This window comes from Cottoperca gobio, chromosome 22, assembly GCF_900634415.1.
Source record: "Cottoperca gobio chromosome 22, fCotGob3.1, whole genome shotgun sequence".
Taxonomy (NCBI): domain Eukaryota; kingdom Metazoa; phylum Chordata; class Actinopteri; order Perciformes; family Bovichtidae; genus Cottoperca; species Cottoperca gobio.
In genome coordinates this window covers 16,103,406-16,122,429 of record NC_041376.1, presented here as the reverse complement: position 1 = coordinate 16,122,429, position 19,024 = coordinate 16,103,406, and the positions used below count along the sequence as shown (strand labels likewise).

Here is a 19,024-nt window from a genome sequence, read left to right as displayed (position 1 = left end):
AGACATTTAGAGTTTTGATGCGTACGTCTGAGATCTGTATGGACAACCAGCTGAGAGAGGAAGCAATCGAACTCAGGCAAGCACCCAAGTCGGTCAAGCCTTGTTATCCAAGGGAAAAAAATCAATGTTTTCCGTTCTGAGTGGGCATGCTGCTCTGCACAGCGCTCACACACTGCAGCAGTCTCAGAAGTAGCGGGGCCAGGCTGACTGACATTTATCGAGTGCGGTTAGCAGGTCTGCATTTACTTTAACTGTTAATCAAATTTGAATGCATGCAGCTTTTACACATGTTCCTTCCATAATATATTATTACTACAGCAGTTTGAAAATATTCAACATATTTAGGCTTTGGTGGCTGTGGCAATGGCTACAGGTTAAAGATATTGTACCAGTGATATGTCACTATGCCGGAAATGTAGTAGTCGATACCAATACAAGTGAAATTTCAATACCAATTTGATACCATGGTAAAAAACACGAAACAATAAATTCCATGTACTTCAACATACACTGTTTTAGTACTCTTTGCATACTGGTACCTACAGAAGTTTCTAGCCAAATACAACATTTTCCAAAACTAAAATGAACACATCATGATAATGTTATAATTCACTTTTGCTCAATATTAATTTTTACTGAATAGACCTTGAACGCACCATAGTGCAACACTATGGTACCTCCAATTGTTGGCTGCTAACAGCTAATGTTAGCTTTCCTCCTGCTGTTTTTAACATGGATTTGATACCGGAGTATCGGTTCTTGCATGTCTCAGGAGGCAGAGTGGTTGTCCACCAATCAGTGGGTCGGTGGATCGTGTGTGAATGGGTGAATGCTGACATCTGTTGTAAAAGCGCTTTTAGTGGTCACAAAGACTAGAAAAGTGCTATTTAAATGCAGGCTATTAGCATTTTATTTGAATAAATAGTAACTGTCTAGAAATGACAGGGATGGGGAGGGAGGTTAAATCATATACGTCTTGCTTTTGGACCAAAAACAGAGCTAAAAGAGAGTAAATCAGTTCATTCATCAGTGGATACAAACAAAACTTCAAATGATAATGTTGCGCTGTATATTAGGTTGTAAAAAGGAACCATTTGCCGACATTTGTGGCCAAAAAAGGTGGCCAAAAAAGTGGCCAAAAAAGGTTTAAGGTCATCCTCATTGGAAGTACGTGGTTAACATAGAGCGTCACTACACAAGCTACCTTACAAGCTGCTCACAAAAACACTTACATTTTAATACAAAAACAATTAATAGTTTGCCCGATAGCTTACTGCACTCTGCTGCTTATTTAAATTAAATCAAGCTTATCTCAATATAACTCAAGTGCTTCAGTAATACTTTAGATACACTGTATATGAATGTGATTTTTTTGAAGAGATATTTTTGCACTACTCAACAACCCATACATCTAACTAAAATTCAAACGTGCACATCGGCTAGACACAAAGATGGCAAAAAATGCAGTGATGCATACACTGAAGTGCACAAGCCACCCACATATTACATTACATTACAGTTCATTTAGCTGACGCTTTTATCCAAAGCGATGTACAAAAAGTGTAAACAATCATGGAGATACAACTCTGAACAACAAGAATCTTGTAAGTACAATAGCTTCAAATAGGTACAATCATATAAGTGAACACTGTCTTCAAATAGACAGTTTGAAGTGCAACAACATAAGTGCAACATACAGAAACAATAGAATACAAATTCAACTATTAGCTATAAATAAGCCAAACCAATATAAGTGCAACATACAAAGTACAGTTATTTAGTTTTCTTCATTCGCCGAGGTGCAATCGAAACAGGTGAGTTTTCAGTCTGCCCCGGAAGGTGTGAAGACTGTCTGCTGTCCTCACATCAATGGGGAGGTCGTTCCACCATTTAGGAGCCAGGAGAGCAAACAGGCGGGTTTTGTTTGAGGGAAAACTGGGTCCCATTCGTAGTGAGGAAGTGGCGAGCCGATTGGTCGACGCAGAGCACGGTAGGCCAGCACCAGAGTCTTGAAGCAGATTCGGAACGCCACTGGTAGCCAGTGAAGGGAGCAGAGAAGCGGTGTAGTGTGGGAGAACTTGGGTAGATTGAAGACCAGTCGGGCTACATATTTGCATTAATCTCATACACCAACACCTCTTGCACACTCCCTGTGCTTTATTTTGCCTGTCCTCATTTACCCAATCAGGACAAAGTGATCCAAGCTCTGGGCTACCCTTGAAAGAGATAATTTGCTGCGCACCTGCCAAAGGCCAAGTTTAATCCATCTCCTTTCCATTTGCACCGTCACTAGTAAGTTCCATTATTGCAGGTAATTGAGCATATTCTGCCCCTGTGAAAACTCATTTGACTTCTAATCATATTCTGACTCCTCATTTGATGCAGCAGAAGATCCGTGGCTTCTCTTTGTTTCACCGGCACCGCTGGACCTGTTCGCTTGAATATGAGAAAAACTACTTTTTTTCTTTTCTTTTTTTACAAACGGCTATTATCACAAGCCATTATCACAGCCATTATAAAGAACACGCCAAGCCTGTTTCTTCTATCTTTAAATTATCGCCCCGAGACGATGTTTACACAAGCACTTCAGACTAATTGAGAGGGAATGTACTTGCCTGGTGATGTAACATCTGTTGGCTGTTTCTATGTTCACAGTTATGTAAAGCAATAAGGCTGAGATGATAATAAAGGTTCACATCCAGCAACTTGGGTAGTTATTCTTTATGTAATCTTCAACATGCTTCTTGTTACTTCAAAAGCTGTAAAATGGCACTTAAAGAGTGTGAACTATAGCTGATTTAGTAGACCTTTTTTGTGTTCTTATAATAACTGTAACCTTTACATTACCTTTCATATTATTTCTTCCCCAACAAACATTTTTCTACTAAATAAACATAATGAAACACTTGCAACCAAATCTAAAAGGTCATTCTCGCCATTCATAAATGCCAGGGGTATTAAGCACGTTAAAGGGTGTCAGAGCAGCCGCTGGGGGAAAGTCTGAGAAAGAAGGGCGCCATTCAAATGGATAGACATCAGCCTCGTCAGAAGCCAAATTACCACAGTGATCAATTCAGGCCTGGGCACAAAGACGCTGTGTGTGTTTGTGGTGTGGTCCGGGCAGAGCTGGCACTCTGTAATGTTTATTAGTCAGTAACAGCTCTCTTTGCAATCCTGTCAGGGGTGAGAGACACGGAGGATGAAGCGGTGGTGGCCCCGCTAAGGCTGTCAGTGCCTCGGTCATGAATGTGCACCCACAGCTTTATTGCTAGCAATCTTCAAGCGTGTCACTGTCATCCATGATGCCACCTGAGTCCGCTCGCCACCTTTGAGCAAACATTTGGCTTCATAGGTATGTTGTGGCTTCAGAAAAACACTGGGCAGGTTCTTCTCATGACTTTATCACCCCACTGAAACATTTCACAAGTGATGTAGGCCCTAATTGTCTCCAGCAGTGATACTGCTCCTGGAATGGTTACTTCCTTCTGGGGGAAAATGCGTTCCTAATGAGTGAAAATCATCTGCCAACCAGCCAAGAATTACCATTCACTGGCTGTTTTCATTGTGCCGACTGACAGACATTCCGAGTAAAAAATAAATAAATTGCTCATTTGCTATTGGCACAGGCAAATACGTGACATCGGATTTTTCTAACAGAGCCCTGTCCGCTTCAAAACAGTGAGATGTCTTAATTGGAATAAACAAAGCTTTGGCAGAAATTAAAGGTCAATATCCAAAGATTCTTCATCTTTTATTTCCCATAATGCAACCAATTAGCATCTTTAATTAAGATGCACGAGAACATATTGTTTTTATAGGCCTAGTAGTACCAACTATGACTATACCATGTAAGATTATATTATATATATATATATATATATATATATATATATATATTATCAGATTTTGTTACTTTCACGTTGCTCAGTAAAACTCTTCACTTTCTTGTTGTGTCTATTTGAAAATGTAAAAGAAAAGCTGCCGTAATCACTGGAGAAGAACATTAATGATCACTGTCAATATATCTCTTTTTTTTCTTTTTCTTTTCAGATCAGTGGCTCTGCGTCTGACTGTTGCATGGGGGCTCTTCAGCATCACTAGTTGATGAGAGACTGACAACACAGGCTAGGATTGCCACTTGAATAAGTTCAGCGGGTGCCTTGTTTGCGAGAAAGCAGTTGACGCCACAGGGCCACGCCACATGCAGGCGAAAAATTGTTCCTCTAAAATGAGTCGCATGATGGATGAGAGAGAAACATTGAGTGACACGTTTTTTTGTTTTGCCCGAATGCCGGGTCTCTGTCAATGAGACAGCTATTGTTGCTCGCGGGAAGAGAAGCAATTTACTCAAGCTGAAGAATTGAGCAACAGTTTCTGGGTTCATTTGCATTTCAGTGAGGCTGAATCATGCGGACAAAGTGGAGCTCAGCTGGGGTCAGGCAGGGCATTGTTCACTGATTATCTACTGCTATGTTCACAGGGTGATTCCATGGAGAACAGCTCAATAGTATACAGTGCTCAAGGCTGCTTAAAGAAATCATGCCAAATGGATCATGAGAAACATGAATGAACAAACATGAGACAGTTATTACAAATGAGCAGCAGGATGAATGCTCCACACAAACCACATACATACACGTGCGGTATCTTATTGCTCTGGTGTGTGTATGTAACAGCTGAGTCAGCCTACCTGCTGTACAATCGTTGTCACATAATGACTAACTTGTTCCGCTATTTCATTTCATTATGGCGTATTTTTCCAAGCAGCTCTCTACTGGTTTCTCAACTGAAACTGGAAATCCTTATAAAACCCTCGAAATTATTGCACCCGTTTCAAATGTTATCAAGCTGTTAAAATGGCCGTCATCCCTTAGTTGTTTTCCCTACCACTCCAATGCTTCCGAAGGTGCAAATCTAACGTTATGAAAAGGGTTTGTCTCTAGGTTTCACTTTTAGTTACGTTAACAAAAACATTATAGGCAAAGGGAAAACATTATGTTTTGGTTTAAAAATAAGTATTCCTACATTTGTTTTGTTACATTATGTAAATTACGTACGTGACATCACTTTGCTAACTTACGCTACATCAGTTAAAATAACGAAACGTTGACTTTTGGTTTCACATGGGACATGAAGTCCTGTTTTTGTTTGACCCAACCATCCAGCCTCCACTCCCACATGCTACTTTAACAGAATTCCTTCTTTGTATGGTTGCAGTGTGTGTTGCAACCATACAAATAGATGATAAAGGCATTCTGAACCCACTCGTAGGTGTAGCAGGCACCTTCTAACCCATAATCACTGAATAACTGATATCAAAGTGCAATCTTTGAGTACAGTACTCGTTCATTTATTCTTCAGGTACACATTAGGCAGCAAGACAGGAACTAGAGCGGCGGAAGACAGAAGACAAGCAGGGGACCCCTCCGGTCACTGTGTATATCGTCATCTTCATTTGCATTTTAAATTTACTATGGAGTAGACGTACAAGATGAAAGTCATTCAACATGACTAGTCAGCATTACTGACAAAGGTAGATGAGTTAACCCTAGCACTGCCAAGCTATTGGTTACACTGCTTACAGAGCGATGTGGGGCGTGTGAGCTGTTGTGGCACAGTTCTGTTTACAGTTGGCTGTCAGCTCAAAAAATGGTTTTAGTCATAAAAGAGACGATATCTCTGTTTCTGCTGTATTTTGTCAATTATATTATTTAGAGTAAAATAAACAGTAAAGCGGAGTATGTTTTAGGGCGTGGCTACCTTGAGATTGATAGGTCGCAATCAGGAAGTGGTTTTGTTTGGGTATTTTTTAACTTTAACCCTTTCACAGTGTGTTTTCAGTTCATTAAAGTTAATTGTAACATTCTGGTCGCCTAAAAGTCTCTTGTTCAGCGTTCAATTGTACATTGTTCCACCCTCTCGTGTCACTTCTGGTTCCAAAAAAACAAGATGCCGAAGACCAAAATGCCAAACCGTAGTCCACAAACCAATGAGTGACGTCGCGGTGACGACTTCCATAGCAACAGCAGCAGTAAAACAAAAAGTCGTGGTCACGTTGAGGACCACTCCAACTGAGAAGTACTATAAAACACTACACGGGTGAACACTTTGCACCAGAGACGTTGTGTGGCCACAGCATGTCAGTAGTTTAAATACCGGGGAGAACTCTGACCACTCTTGGGGTGCTGCCTTTAAAGAAGAACCATTGTTCATATTTATAAGGTGACTGTTTATCAAAACAATTAGTTACCATTATCTTCCCCATCAGTGTGTGTGAGGCCCTGTCTGTGTCTTTGTATTTCTATTCAGCAACCACTTCAGCAACAAATTGAGGCTTTGTTGCCACTGTTGACATCTAAAGGATAGCCTGCTGTGGGATTATATGGGCTCAACGCCTGCGGCAGAGTGGCTTTTGTTTTCTGTTCTCGCTTCACCTGCTGATAGAAAAACATAAATACAAATATATTGCTTTGTTTTTCTGGAACAGATCGTTGATTGGGAGCAAAACTCAACATCTCACATTCACAATAACAACTCACGGTCATCAGTGCATACTGTGCATACTGTGCATACTGGCTCTTGGTTCATCACATGGGATTAGCACTCCGTGTTGTTTGCTGTGAGTTGATTTTTGTTTCTTTACAGTTTCAGTGAAACCTGCTGTTTCGTGTTGTAGTTTTGCAGTTACACAAAATGATCATCAGAAGCACCCAGCACTACATCTTTTTAACTCTCATCACATTTTTTCTATTTTTGGAAGTTTTCCCTGCATCCAAGGAGATGCTTGCCAGCAGCTTATTATGTCTAATTACAGCACAATTACACCACTTCATGCAATCATGCGGAACACAAGCCATGCAGTGCAACACATCTTAGTTACAGTTAAAGGGAAGGGAGCCAACTACATAACTGTGTTCACACTGTCGGAACAATATGGACTAATACCTGACTGGGATCTGTGTAATAGACTTTTGCAAACACATCTATGTATTATAACTGCTCAAAAATAAGACTAAAAGGGTAAACTATTTATCAAGGAAATACAATAATTCTATTCTATTCAATCCTATTCTTATTCTATAAGAAAAGGCTCAGCACAGCGTGTACTGTATTTTGTGATTCATGTATACATTAACACTGAGTGTTCTGTTGGGAAGATTGTAATTCCTTGAGTTTGTTATCAGTAAGAAATCGGTTTTCTAGCTTGGTTATTTCAAAAAGCTCTTCTTTCTTCTCCTATTGTCCTGCATTTTTGTTGAGACGACCTTCCTGCAACCACACCCCATCTCACAACTGGCCACGATCCCATAAAAAAAATTGTAAAGCAAGATTGCGGGCCCTATTTTAAGTGCAGCCACCTGTGCAGTGAGGTACATTTGAGGCATGTTTCACCAAATCTGCAACAAATGATAGTTTCCTCTCTTACACATTTTGACACGTTTTAAGAAATGACTAGAAACAGCATACTTTGTGACCCATGCAAGATGACTGTAAAGCTCTCAAATGTATCTGCAATTTGCGAGTGGCAGTCATTTGTGAAACGAGACACTGGACCCATTAGCGCTCGCAAATTGCTTTAGTGAAATGGATCTGTGCTATTTTGGTTCATGGATAACACAAAGTTTGAAACAGTTTTGTGAGATGGATTATAGATCAGAGGGTCCTGTAATGAACACAGTTTCTGGTTGGCAGATGACCCGGTGGAGAAACTTTCAACTCTTTAGGGATGTATTTCCTCCGTGGCGGTGAAACATGCTTTGTTTTGATTATTTAAAATGATTTTAAACATTCATATCACAGCTCTGAAACAGCTGAGCCAACACTATTTCAGTCTTAAATCTACTATATTTGAAATCATAAATGGTCTCACCATATCATATCGGAAATATGAACAAATTGATTTTGAACTTTTATATTGTCCCAAATTCATACTATATGAATACAATACAATATGTACTAGTTGTCTTTATCATAATGATGTTTTAGCAGTTACTATACAAAAATACCCATATATATGCTTTATACTAACGGGAAATTATAAAAATATGTGTATCCTTCAGAGAGCAACTTTTGATTGTTGCTGCCAATTAAACTTCATGAAGAGAAAAATAATTGTCTAAAGTTTAAATATCGTGACCTTCTTAAACTAATGGCCTATTTCACGTTTTAAAGTAAAAAAAAAACTGAACCAAATATAGAATATAGAATATTTATTAATTATTTCACACAAAACGGTTATGACAATATATGACTATTGACATACAAATAACACTGTCTGTCAATTATGTAACATAAGAGGAATAAATTACTTAGACCAATTTAAGGTGACGATATTTATTATTGTTTTCCAAGATTCTTTTGGAGCTGTTTTGCCACCACCAGCAATTTATTTACATTTGTGAGCAGCTTCCCTTTGTCCTTCTAGAATAGTGTCGACGGACAGCAGCCTTAAAATTGACTACATTTGAATTTACACAAAGAGTTTCAGAAACGTGAGAAGTTACGGTGTACGGTGTCTACTGATGCAATACAGTTGTATTTCAGGTCCTTTAACAATGCACACCTTGTCAAGGACAAAGGCAGAAGTTAGACTTCACCTTCAACCACAATTGAAAAATCAAGCTGCACTGATGCAAAAGTGTGTGTGTGTGTGTGTGTGTGTGTGTGTGTGTGTGTGAGTGTGTGTGTGTGTGTGTGTGTGTGTGTGTGTGTGTGTGTGTGTGTGTGTGTGTGTGTGTGTGTGTGTGTCTGTGTGTTTGTGCTTTAACAGCTACGGAGAGTTATACTGTGAAAAACATTTCACAGACTAATCCAATGCAATTTCCCTCAACTGAAAGCCTAATAAACAAGCAAAAAGCAAAGGATGGCGTTCAAAAGCAGCGCTGAGGGAACACTGTGTGCACACTGTTGGCTCGTGCTGACTAAGAGATGTAAACTCAGTGCTGTGAGACAAGGGAAGCTCTTTGCAAAGAAGCCATCAACAGAGCAATCATCGGGGAGGACCCCAAAGGAGCACAGTGAGATTAAAAGACCTGCTATCAATTTATCAAAGAGGTTGCTGAGAGGGAACTTCAACTTTAAAGCAGAATTGGGACATTTTCTGTCTAATGACAGCAATTTATAACGGGGCATGGACAACTCTGAAACCCAAATCTTGAGAGACATTTATAATGAGCACTTCAAATTGTACCCGCGTAAATTTTACTTGTTGTTTGGCGCGAGCGATTCAGCACCAAAATATGTTAATATCGCCAGGAGAATTCCAGTCAAAAAGAAGCACAGAAAGTCAAACCTTCAAGCTCAAGGACACAGCATCGCGTACATCAAACAGAGTTTAAGGTGAATTTGAAAAAAAGATCAAATCAAACACGAAGAGAAAAATATTGCTTTTCCAACACGGTCAGGCTTTTCAACATCCAGAGAGCCCAACAGCTTTGTCATAGCAAGACAAGCAGAATATCTAATTTAACGTCTACATTTTTCATTTCCCGCAGCGACAACCGCTGCAACTGAATAAAGACAGTCGCCTATGTGTTGACCTTTTTGACCCAGTTTGGGTGACTCAGTCTTAACAACAATCCAATGAATAATAAGCGAGACAAAAACCACAAAACCTTCATCCAAAACCACTGTTCATTTCATCCCTGTTTGCCATCAACACTACGCTTCTGTTTTTTTCCTCCCCTCTCCAGTATTTCTTTATTTTGCTCAGGGGCTTAAGAAGATAAGCTTTTGCAACCCTTCTCTAAATTACAGCTTCTTCGCAATGGCAACCTCCCCAGCAGAGCCTGAATGTTATCACTCCACAGCGGCACAAGGACCTCTACATTAAGATCTCTGGAGCTAAACAGTTTTTGATGCTAACCTTGGGGCTCGCCGCACATGAGCAGAGAAGTGAGAGGAGCCAGCCTGACGGAGCTGCTCATGCTCTCAGCGATAACTTTTTCACAACATAGTGGGACAAAAGTGTGCGGGGCGGTTATGTGGGAGCATTTGTTTGGAGAATGATGATTAATCACCAACTGTGTTGTACTGCAAGATGTTGCATTAATGCAGCATGTTAAAGTACTGGAAATGTGGATGAGTAGGTCTAAAAACAGTGTGTTTGTGTGCAGAAATGGCAGCAGTGTGTGAAGTATTGAACTATCAAGTAATAATAATAATAATAATAATAATAATAATAATAATAATAATAAATTATATTTGTAAAGCACCTTTCAAAGCTAAAAGCAATCTCAAGGCGCTAGAGTGTTTCCCACTCATAGGTTACACCTATGTCTTTGTAAATGAATCACCCATTTATTTCCACCCAAAGACGCATGCATATATGCATTATTCCCAGCTGCTTTGATTCAAACAGAAGGCATAGTTAGCATTCATTTGGTGATTTTCAGATTAAAACACTATAAATAGAAATGTATGAATAGAAATATAAGTCAATATAAAACCATACCTTACTGTACAGCACATCCCAGTATCCTTTTCTTAATGAAAGTAAACACACTGTAGTTGAAAAATACTTAATTACAATTAAAAGTCCTGCATTCAATGTAGTAAATCGGCAAAATGTACAAGTATTCATCTTGCAGAAACTCATTTCAGATTGTTAATAATACATTGATGTATTTGATATTGTTACTTCATGTTGTTATTTGTCAATGACATTAAGCGTGCTTCAGGCTGTCAGTGCATTGTAACATCACTGTTGAGTGTTTTTACAGTTGCAACAGAGATAAAAGAGACTTTATTGTCATCCGTCCGTATACAGTGCAATACATAGAGGAACGCAGTTGTGCGTCGTCTCCTGGTGTAAAACAAAAAGAATGAATGATGCAACGTTCAGTGGGAGCGGAGCAACATTCAAACTACACATGAGGTGCAAGGTGTAGAACAAGACACATACATGATACAAACATGTAGTGCGATACGTGGAAGGACTATACAAGATAAATAAAAGAAGAAGAAAAAAAGAACTTGTGTGGACACCATGGGCAGCAGGGTGTAGAGGAGTCTGACAGCCTGGGGGAAGAAGCTGTTGCTGAGTCTGGTGGATTTTGCTCGGATGCTCCGGTACCTTTTATGGTCCTGGAGGCATCAGCGTTTAGTACATATGTCATGGATGATGGGGGGAGAATTCCCAATGATGGACTCGGTTGACTTCACTGTCCTCGGTAAGGACTTGTGGTCTAGAGACGTTTTCGAATCAGAGGAACTTTTCACACAGTTCTAAGAATTCCCTTTTCTTTTGAGTCTACACTGCAATCACTACAAATGATTGTAGATCTTAAAACGCCGTTTTGATGGACTTGTGTGTGCAGCGCTGCGTCCTGAAGTCAACTGTCATCTCTTTCTTCTTGACAACGTTTATATCAGTCGTATCAGGATAATCACTGCTAGTTAGCATGTTGTCAGACACTGGTATAATGCAGTGGCGGGCCGTCAGGGCCAGCAAGGCCTTCTCTGCTTGCCTAAACATCATCATTTTTTGACAAATATATAAAATGTTTGATGCTTCTGCAAGAGATGTAGAGATGTGTGTGGCGCACTGGCTCAGCTGTGCAGTAACAGTACTCAAGGAGACTTGTTGAATTGTTTTGGTTTAACCTTTATCAAAGTGGACATTCAAGGCTAGGAATACACTTTCACCACTGTCGCAAATATATCCTCATGAACATTTCAGTGAATAGTTTATGTGTCTTTATTCTTTATCGTCACGTTTCTTAAATAAAACTGCTTTAGGTGTGACAATGCGCTGTTAAACGCTTGTTAAAGCTCACATACTTTTAGTGGACTTAATAAAACTTTGTAGACTAATCCCTTAAAACCACCTTATATTTAAGTTTTGACAGTATCCTAGCGATCTTAAAGCTGGTAGTTTAACACTCTTAATTGTAAATGCGGATTTATTGATTATAAATGTTTCGGAAATATTAATATAACTCTGTTGTACTTGACTATGTTAAAGGGGATGCAACGCCCGGTTATACTGCGTTTCTGTCTAAATGTATAGTTTCTATAGCCATGGCGTCATAATGATGGTATTAAGAGGTGGAATAATTCAGGTAGGACTGTGTAGGACATCACTGAAGGCCTAGGTGTCAAATGCACGGCCCACCACTGGTATAATGACAGGTCAACCATTGTCCTCAGAGGCTGTGGATCATAGAGCCAGTGAGCTCTAAACAAATGTAAAAGGTGTGGGTACATTACACCGGAGGTTTGTCGATGGAAAGCCGTGACTCAGTGACCAAGACTTTGCTATTTGGGTGAGACTTTGAGTGCAATGCACTGAGGGATAAAAGCATCTTTTGCATGTATTTGATATTTGCAGGAAAACAACACTTCAGTTTTCAGGAAAATAATCAAATTCCAATTTTGTAAACAAGAAAAACGTCTACACCATCTTTGTAAATAATGGTCTTGATTATTGTTATCAGTCACATGTTATTTGACGCACCAGCCCCCATGTCCGTAAAGTGTATTTTTGTCCTGTGTGAGATACTGGACATCACATGGCTGCCCATCAGCTGTACTGAACGCTCTGTGAGCAGCAAAAGCCCTAAACTCAGGCTTTTAAAATGTAAAGGTTTGTTGAAATACTGTAGCTTTAGTAGGCTTGAACTGCTGACTATGCTAAATGAGCCCACCATTAAATGACAAGGGGCACTGTATTCTAAAGTGCAACAACAACAACAACAACCAGAGAGAATTCATGTGGGAGTGGAGAAAAGGGGGGCAGTACAACCTTAGAATGGCAGCTGTCAGTGCTCACAGACCAAACACAGAGGGAGGAAATAAGATGAACTATCCTATTTCATTTGACTCTCAGTATATTTTTTCCTAATGTATTTAAAGTCCTGATTGTAACAAGAGTTTAATTCTGTGTCGCAGACACACTGTCGGCCATGCTGGTTCCATAATCATTGCACCAGAAAATGTCTTCCCACTGTTCTGTAGTTACACATCCGTAGCTGCAGATGTATCTCTGTGTCCCTGCAGTCATATTGGTCAGCCAGCAGTGACATCTTACTGTTCTGACTAGTGTTTCACAAAGGAAGGGAGCTGTCGCCGATGTAAACTCCCCAAGGTGTTCCCTTCTAAAGCTCCACGATGGCCCTGTCCTCGGAGTCTGCAGCTCACTTTGATATACTCTGGAGTCAAGTGCTTCCTGCTGAGACCACCAGAGAAAGCCACATCACAGCACAACCTAGAGGTGTGGCCATGGGTACACAGCCAAAAGGACTCTTTCTCTCTGACTTTGTAAGATACTTAAGCTTTTACCCAAAGACAAAGGACCTGAGAAAGTAAATGTTCTCCATTCTCATAAATATAAAGAGAGTTAGATTACAGGATCATTTAGCAGACACTCTTATCCAGAGTGACTCACAGTGAACTAACTACAGGGACAGTCTCCCTGGAGCAACTCAGGGTTTAGTGCCTTGCTCAGGGGCACAATGGTGGCAGCCTGGTATTGAACTCACAACCATCTGGTGTTGTATTTGGAAGCCGTACCACTAGACCACTAGGCCATCAACAGTCATTTCTAAGAGCTCAATGTGCATCTTTATTTCGATGAGCTGGATTTACATATGAATGGAAAAAGCAGAGGAACATTTAAAGAGTTCATAAAATCATTAGAATGTCAATATCTGAAGGTTAATAGCTGTAATAACACAGTTTATCATCATCTGCAGAACCATGATTTTGACCACCTGTTGTCCCTGAGTGGGGATTTCTCAGACAACTTCACCTACTTTAAAGGTGCATGGAGCAGGAAATAGTATTAAAGGGGTCAAAATTCACATATGTGGTATTGAAACAAAGGATCATTCCATTCGGGCTGTATGTTGGATTTTACATAGAATTGCTCAGCTTCTCCCATTGAATCATCATATATATCCTATTTTAGTGTACATATCAGCTAATAATACTGTTATACAAAAATCCAGGTGCTTTTTAATCAATCACGTTAGTGTACATTAACAAATGTAACACCATGTAGACTAAGTTGCGCAATCCAAATTTGTGGGACCACCGTAGCAGCATCTTGGTGATAGCCTTAGAAAGTAGTACTTTCTTTATTGCTGAATATATTTAGAATTTATAAACGATTCTGTCAAAATCTTGCAGCTCTCTCTCTCTCTCTCTCTCTCTCTCTCTCTCTCTCTCTCTGTTGTTTGTGCTATTTTTCTATAGATACATATGGCCTAAAACAGACGGGGATCAAGAAAAAAAACCGAATATGATTAGATGATCACTTGACGATATGCAATCAGACTTGAATATGTACACCGGGGACACCGCAAGCACTTTAAGTATATTTAAATGTAGAGTAAGAGTAAGAGTATTTTTGCTACGTTTTCTTCTACCACTATATATTCTCTGTGTTGTTGTGAGATAATGCGCATAAAGTAAAAGCAAAAGGTGTTTTTAAAAGGCTTGAGGGGGAACTCCATTCCCTCTCAGCTGGTGGGAAGCTCCAGGTCCCACACTTGAGACTAAAGAGGCAGTTGGCAAAGAACAGCAGCCTTTTTAATGCTGAAAGCTACCCATTCCTTTTCACAACGGCCCTGCTTGAGGTATGATTTTTATTATTGAATCAGTTTCAGAACACATAGCTCATCAGTACATTGTTGTTATGCGAACAACTCTCAGAAATCAGAATTTGCCAGCAGCACATGAATGCATGAATTACTCGATGTTTTTGTCACTTGCATTAACCTGCAATAATAACCCAACTTTGACAGATGGCTACTAAATGTTCAGTTCATGAATCAACGGGAAGTCGGAAAGAAAAGCTCTTTTAGAAGCTAGTGGGTTGAAACCTGGCAAAAAAACAGAATGGTCCTTTACAGGTTTTCTGAGCAGTTACATTAGGAGGGAGGTTATGTTGTTTTTCTGTACTGATTAAAAGAAAAAAGCTAATCTAAATCTAAAATCTAACACAATCACCCTCAACATGACTTCCATTTCCATTCCTACAAATGCTGTGGCTCCGCCCAGGCAGCTGATTTCTCTAAATGCTGCATGAAGTGTCAGTTTTACTCTGCACGTAGGCTGCACTACAGCAGCTGGACTGTGGTCACCGGGCACGGAACGCAAACAAAAGACCAAGTCGGTGACAACAGGAGCGCTGATTAAATTCATTAGGGAAATGTTTCCCCTCTGATGTTTGGCAATTTCGAGGGGCAGAAGCACATGGAAATGCCTTGCAATTGAAGTGTTGCACTGTATATTCATTATTTTACAAACAGATCAAACATATCTGACTGCCTCTGTGTTTGCACCTCCTCGCCTCTCTTTTGGATTTATGTATGTATTTATTTGTTGTGTTTTCTGTGCACCTTGCTTGTTCTGCTGGGGAAGGTGAGTGAATGGAGCCATAAGGGAGAGCTTTCTGGAATGGAACCAAGCTCTGTTTTTTCTTTATGCCCAGCAGACTTGGAGATGAAAGTCGTGAAGGGAAGAAGTCCACAGAGGTTTTAAGGCTAAATCACAAGTTATTTTCCACTTCATTTTAGCTTAACTTCAATTGCTTTCCATCAAAGCTATTCCATGTGAAGCAGAAATGAACAGGAATTGATCCCCTCTTTATTATTTCACTGTGTGCGACTCTTATTAAAACAGTCCTCTGATTCCCATTCCTCCCACTTCTCTCTCACAATTTCCCTTGCAGAACAACAGCACTCCAACATTCTCTAGGAGCCTTCAGTGCATGGCAAGCTTCTCCCCAAGGTGGAACTGGCCTACTTCTGAGTGCATCCTCAGCATCCATCTGCCGTACCCGTAAATTGTGTTTGCCTGCGATCGCAGGTTATCTCATCCGTCAAGATAGGCCTATCAATTTCACCGAGCAGACTCGACAGAAGGCATTAACCCTCCAGCGTCATTCTGGCATCAAGCATTGACAGACAATAACTGCTTGTGATATCAACATATCAGATGAGCACGGCTGACAGTTCTGTTGTGACTGTGAGCAGTGAGAAACGACATACCTGAACAATAATGATTTACTCGGTTCCTGCTGATGTTGTTCTCTGGCTAGAAAAGCATGATTGTTTACTCTTCAAGGACAATAAGACACATTTAGAAAGCCACGAAGCAAAAATGGAAACAATAGGTTGAAACCAATAAAACTACAGGGATGGTATGTAGCCAACAGCCAACAGGTGATATGACGGATTTAGTTGATTAGTTGAAGATTGTAAGTTATATATAAAGCCAATTTGCAACAGCTTACTTTTCGAGGTTTTTATGAGGCACACTGGCCTGTCAACTAACTCCAATGTAAACACATCCGCGTCAGTATGAGACGGTCAGAGCAATGGAAGTTTAGAAAGTCGTCATGACAACTAAACTTGATAAAATCAGCAGAGTGACTTTAACCTTTATTTAATTTATAGGCGCTGTAAATTTATTTTCTTCATTAGGTTCTTGTCGTGAGTGATTGGTTCAATTAAGAAAAGTTATGGTTATTTAATACGAAGATTTCTGTATTTGGGTTTCTGTCTGGTTAGATTGGGTGGAGCCCGGTTAGAAATATTATATTATGGGGGAATGTTTTTCCTCAGGAGTAAGTAGAGACCAAAACAGAGGCAAAAGAGAGAGACTATTAGACTTATATTCTTCAGGTGTACAAACCCAAGTCCAAATACATGATCATGTTTCTCTGTAACTTCTAGCAATCAAATATTTGCTAGAAGGTTCACCTTGTTAAATTATGATGATATGTCAATGTTGTGACAAAAAAAGGTTATTGCAGGTACATATTATAGAGAAATACTTTAAATGTAACACAATAGATGATAGTCACTTAAAATATATTGTGTACTTTACTGTACTGTAAAAAAAAAGAGTCTCTTTATTCTTCTTTTAAATTAGCTATTTTTGGTCCATCTCCAGACATCCATTGCAGACATGGACAGTTAGATCCACTGACATAAATTACATGGCAATAAATAGAAAGGCCCGTATAGAGTGCACTTGTCGGTGAGTCACACTCATTCTGTTTTCATGAATAAAACGCAGTTGAATCTCTTCAGTAAACTACAAGGTTTAGCTGAGAAAACCTCCGCACTCCATGTTCTTCAGAAACATCCTTCACAGAGTGATTTTTTTTAAGGAGAATATACCAGCCATTCAAATGTCGATAACTGCCCCATTGTGGGAGTCAAAGCGTCCCCTCCTACTGCAGTTTCATACTTCTCTGCGCTGTCCATGGTACTGAACAAGCTGTTCTACCGCCACACTCGGATTCCTTGTTGTGATCCCGCAAGTGCCATGCTACCACTTGTAATCCACAAGAGGGTGGTGATTACAGTGGGTGGTGGCGTTACACTGCTTCCCATGATGCTTCATGGCGGCCATCGATCTCTTAACCAGACACACGCACGCGCAACCTAATATATTCTAAAGGGACTGTTAGTTTAATTAAACATTTTTTATCTCCACATACGGGACATATGATTCAAGCCTCTCTCTCACGCACACACAGCAGTCCACTCGTGCTACTTAAAACGAGTTTAATAAACGTCTTAGCTACTGTAATCACAGGGGAACATTTTGGTAAGAGTAGGCTAATCTCCTCCTTTCACTCCTCTCTCTCTCTCTCTCTCTCTCTCTCTCTCTCTCTCTCACACACACACACACACACATAAAACAGCACACGCATTGTCAGGACCCCCCCCCTAAAAAAAAGCGCACGTTTATACACACCCAGGATTAGTATGCGTCTGGTGCAACTATCCAACCTCTCAGCTTTCTTGATTCCCCTGCAACGTTGCGACCTTTACCCACAAATGTATAATTACAAAATGCAAAGAAGTGAAAACGCGCAGGTCCACTGCACTGAGCAGATCACCACCGATCACGTTACTTTATGTGGATTACCTCTAATTGTCCAAGAGTGCGAGCTACCCTTCATTCCATTAACACACCGACTGCCATTATAGGCTAAATAAATCCACAGTTTGTAAAACGTTTGCGGTCACCTCAGGAACAATATTTTGTATTTACATGTTCCATAATCGGGGCATGTAAGCAGAATATCCAACACATATAGATGAGAAACAACATGATAAACTACTGAGCAGTGAGCACTCAGAACTCTTACACGTATCAGACTATTAAGGTTATTCCTTACCTTCAGAGACGGACAAGTATCCATTGTATGCCACCGCAGGCTCTACACAGTATATTCTGTTCCCTGGTTCGAGGCTACAGCCGCTCCCTTCCCATTCATCCACTAATTCCAGGAGACGGACTGCGAACCCAGCTGCCGACCGAGCCGCATATCGCTTCTTCTCTCGCACTTCTCTCTTTGACAATTTTTCCCCCACCAGCAGATGCTCTGGAAACCTGCGCTTTTTTTTTTGCCGGGAGCCAAGCTGCGACGAAGAGCTTCACAGCATATTTGTAGTTTCCCCTTCAAGTAAAAATAACTAGCTCGCTGCTGTGTGGGCTCGTCTATGTATTTCCAGGCGGGTTTTTTTAGAGAGCGCTGCTACATGGCACAGGCGTTTTTCTATGTCCCTCCCCGCGGTGCCGTACTTACTTGTCGGTGAAAACACACTATGTCCCTGTGAGTGTTTGATTCTCTGTGGCTCCTAAACGCACATCCAAGCCGTAAGTAATACAAAAAGAGATGAAAATAGTACATCCAATAGAAAGTTCATGGTTTGTTTTCAATAATTCAGGAGTTTGTTGTTTGTCCACCAGCGAGGAGGTGGAGATGTGTAAAGTATCTGCGCTAGAAAGACTGCAATGGAACGGCAGACAACCCTAGATGGCACAAACACCATGAGGTATCATAGAGCCCAACGGGGAGGGGGGGGGGGGATCAGTTGGAAATACAGCGCCTTTACGCCAACACACACTGGATGGAGATTGTAGCGATGATTATGCGTAAAGAGCCACTTTGGCACGGTCCGCAGCGAGTGCAGTGTTGTCTGCAGGAGATTAAGGACCGACCACGGATTAGTGTGTGCTTAGCGGTGTTTATCGTTCACAGCAACAAAGTAGCCAA

General features: G+C 40.4%; 1 protein-coding gene across 1 annotated transcript in view; it reads right to left on the bottom strand.

Moving 5' to 3' along the window:
* Positions 1 to 18,328, bottom strand: part of LOC115027746 (leucine-rich repeat and fibronectin type-III domain-containing protein 2) — a 137,479-nt gene extending 119,151 nt beyond the window's left edge. The window contains 1 exon segment of the mRNA XM_029461228.1: positions 18,143 to 18,328. The gene's annotated coding sequence lies outside the window, so the exon portion shown is untranslated.
* Between the last annotated feature and the right edge of the window lie 696 nt (positions 18,329 to 19,024).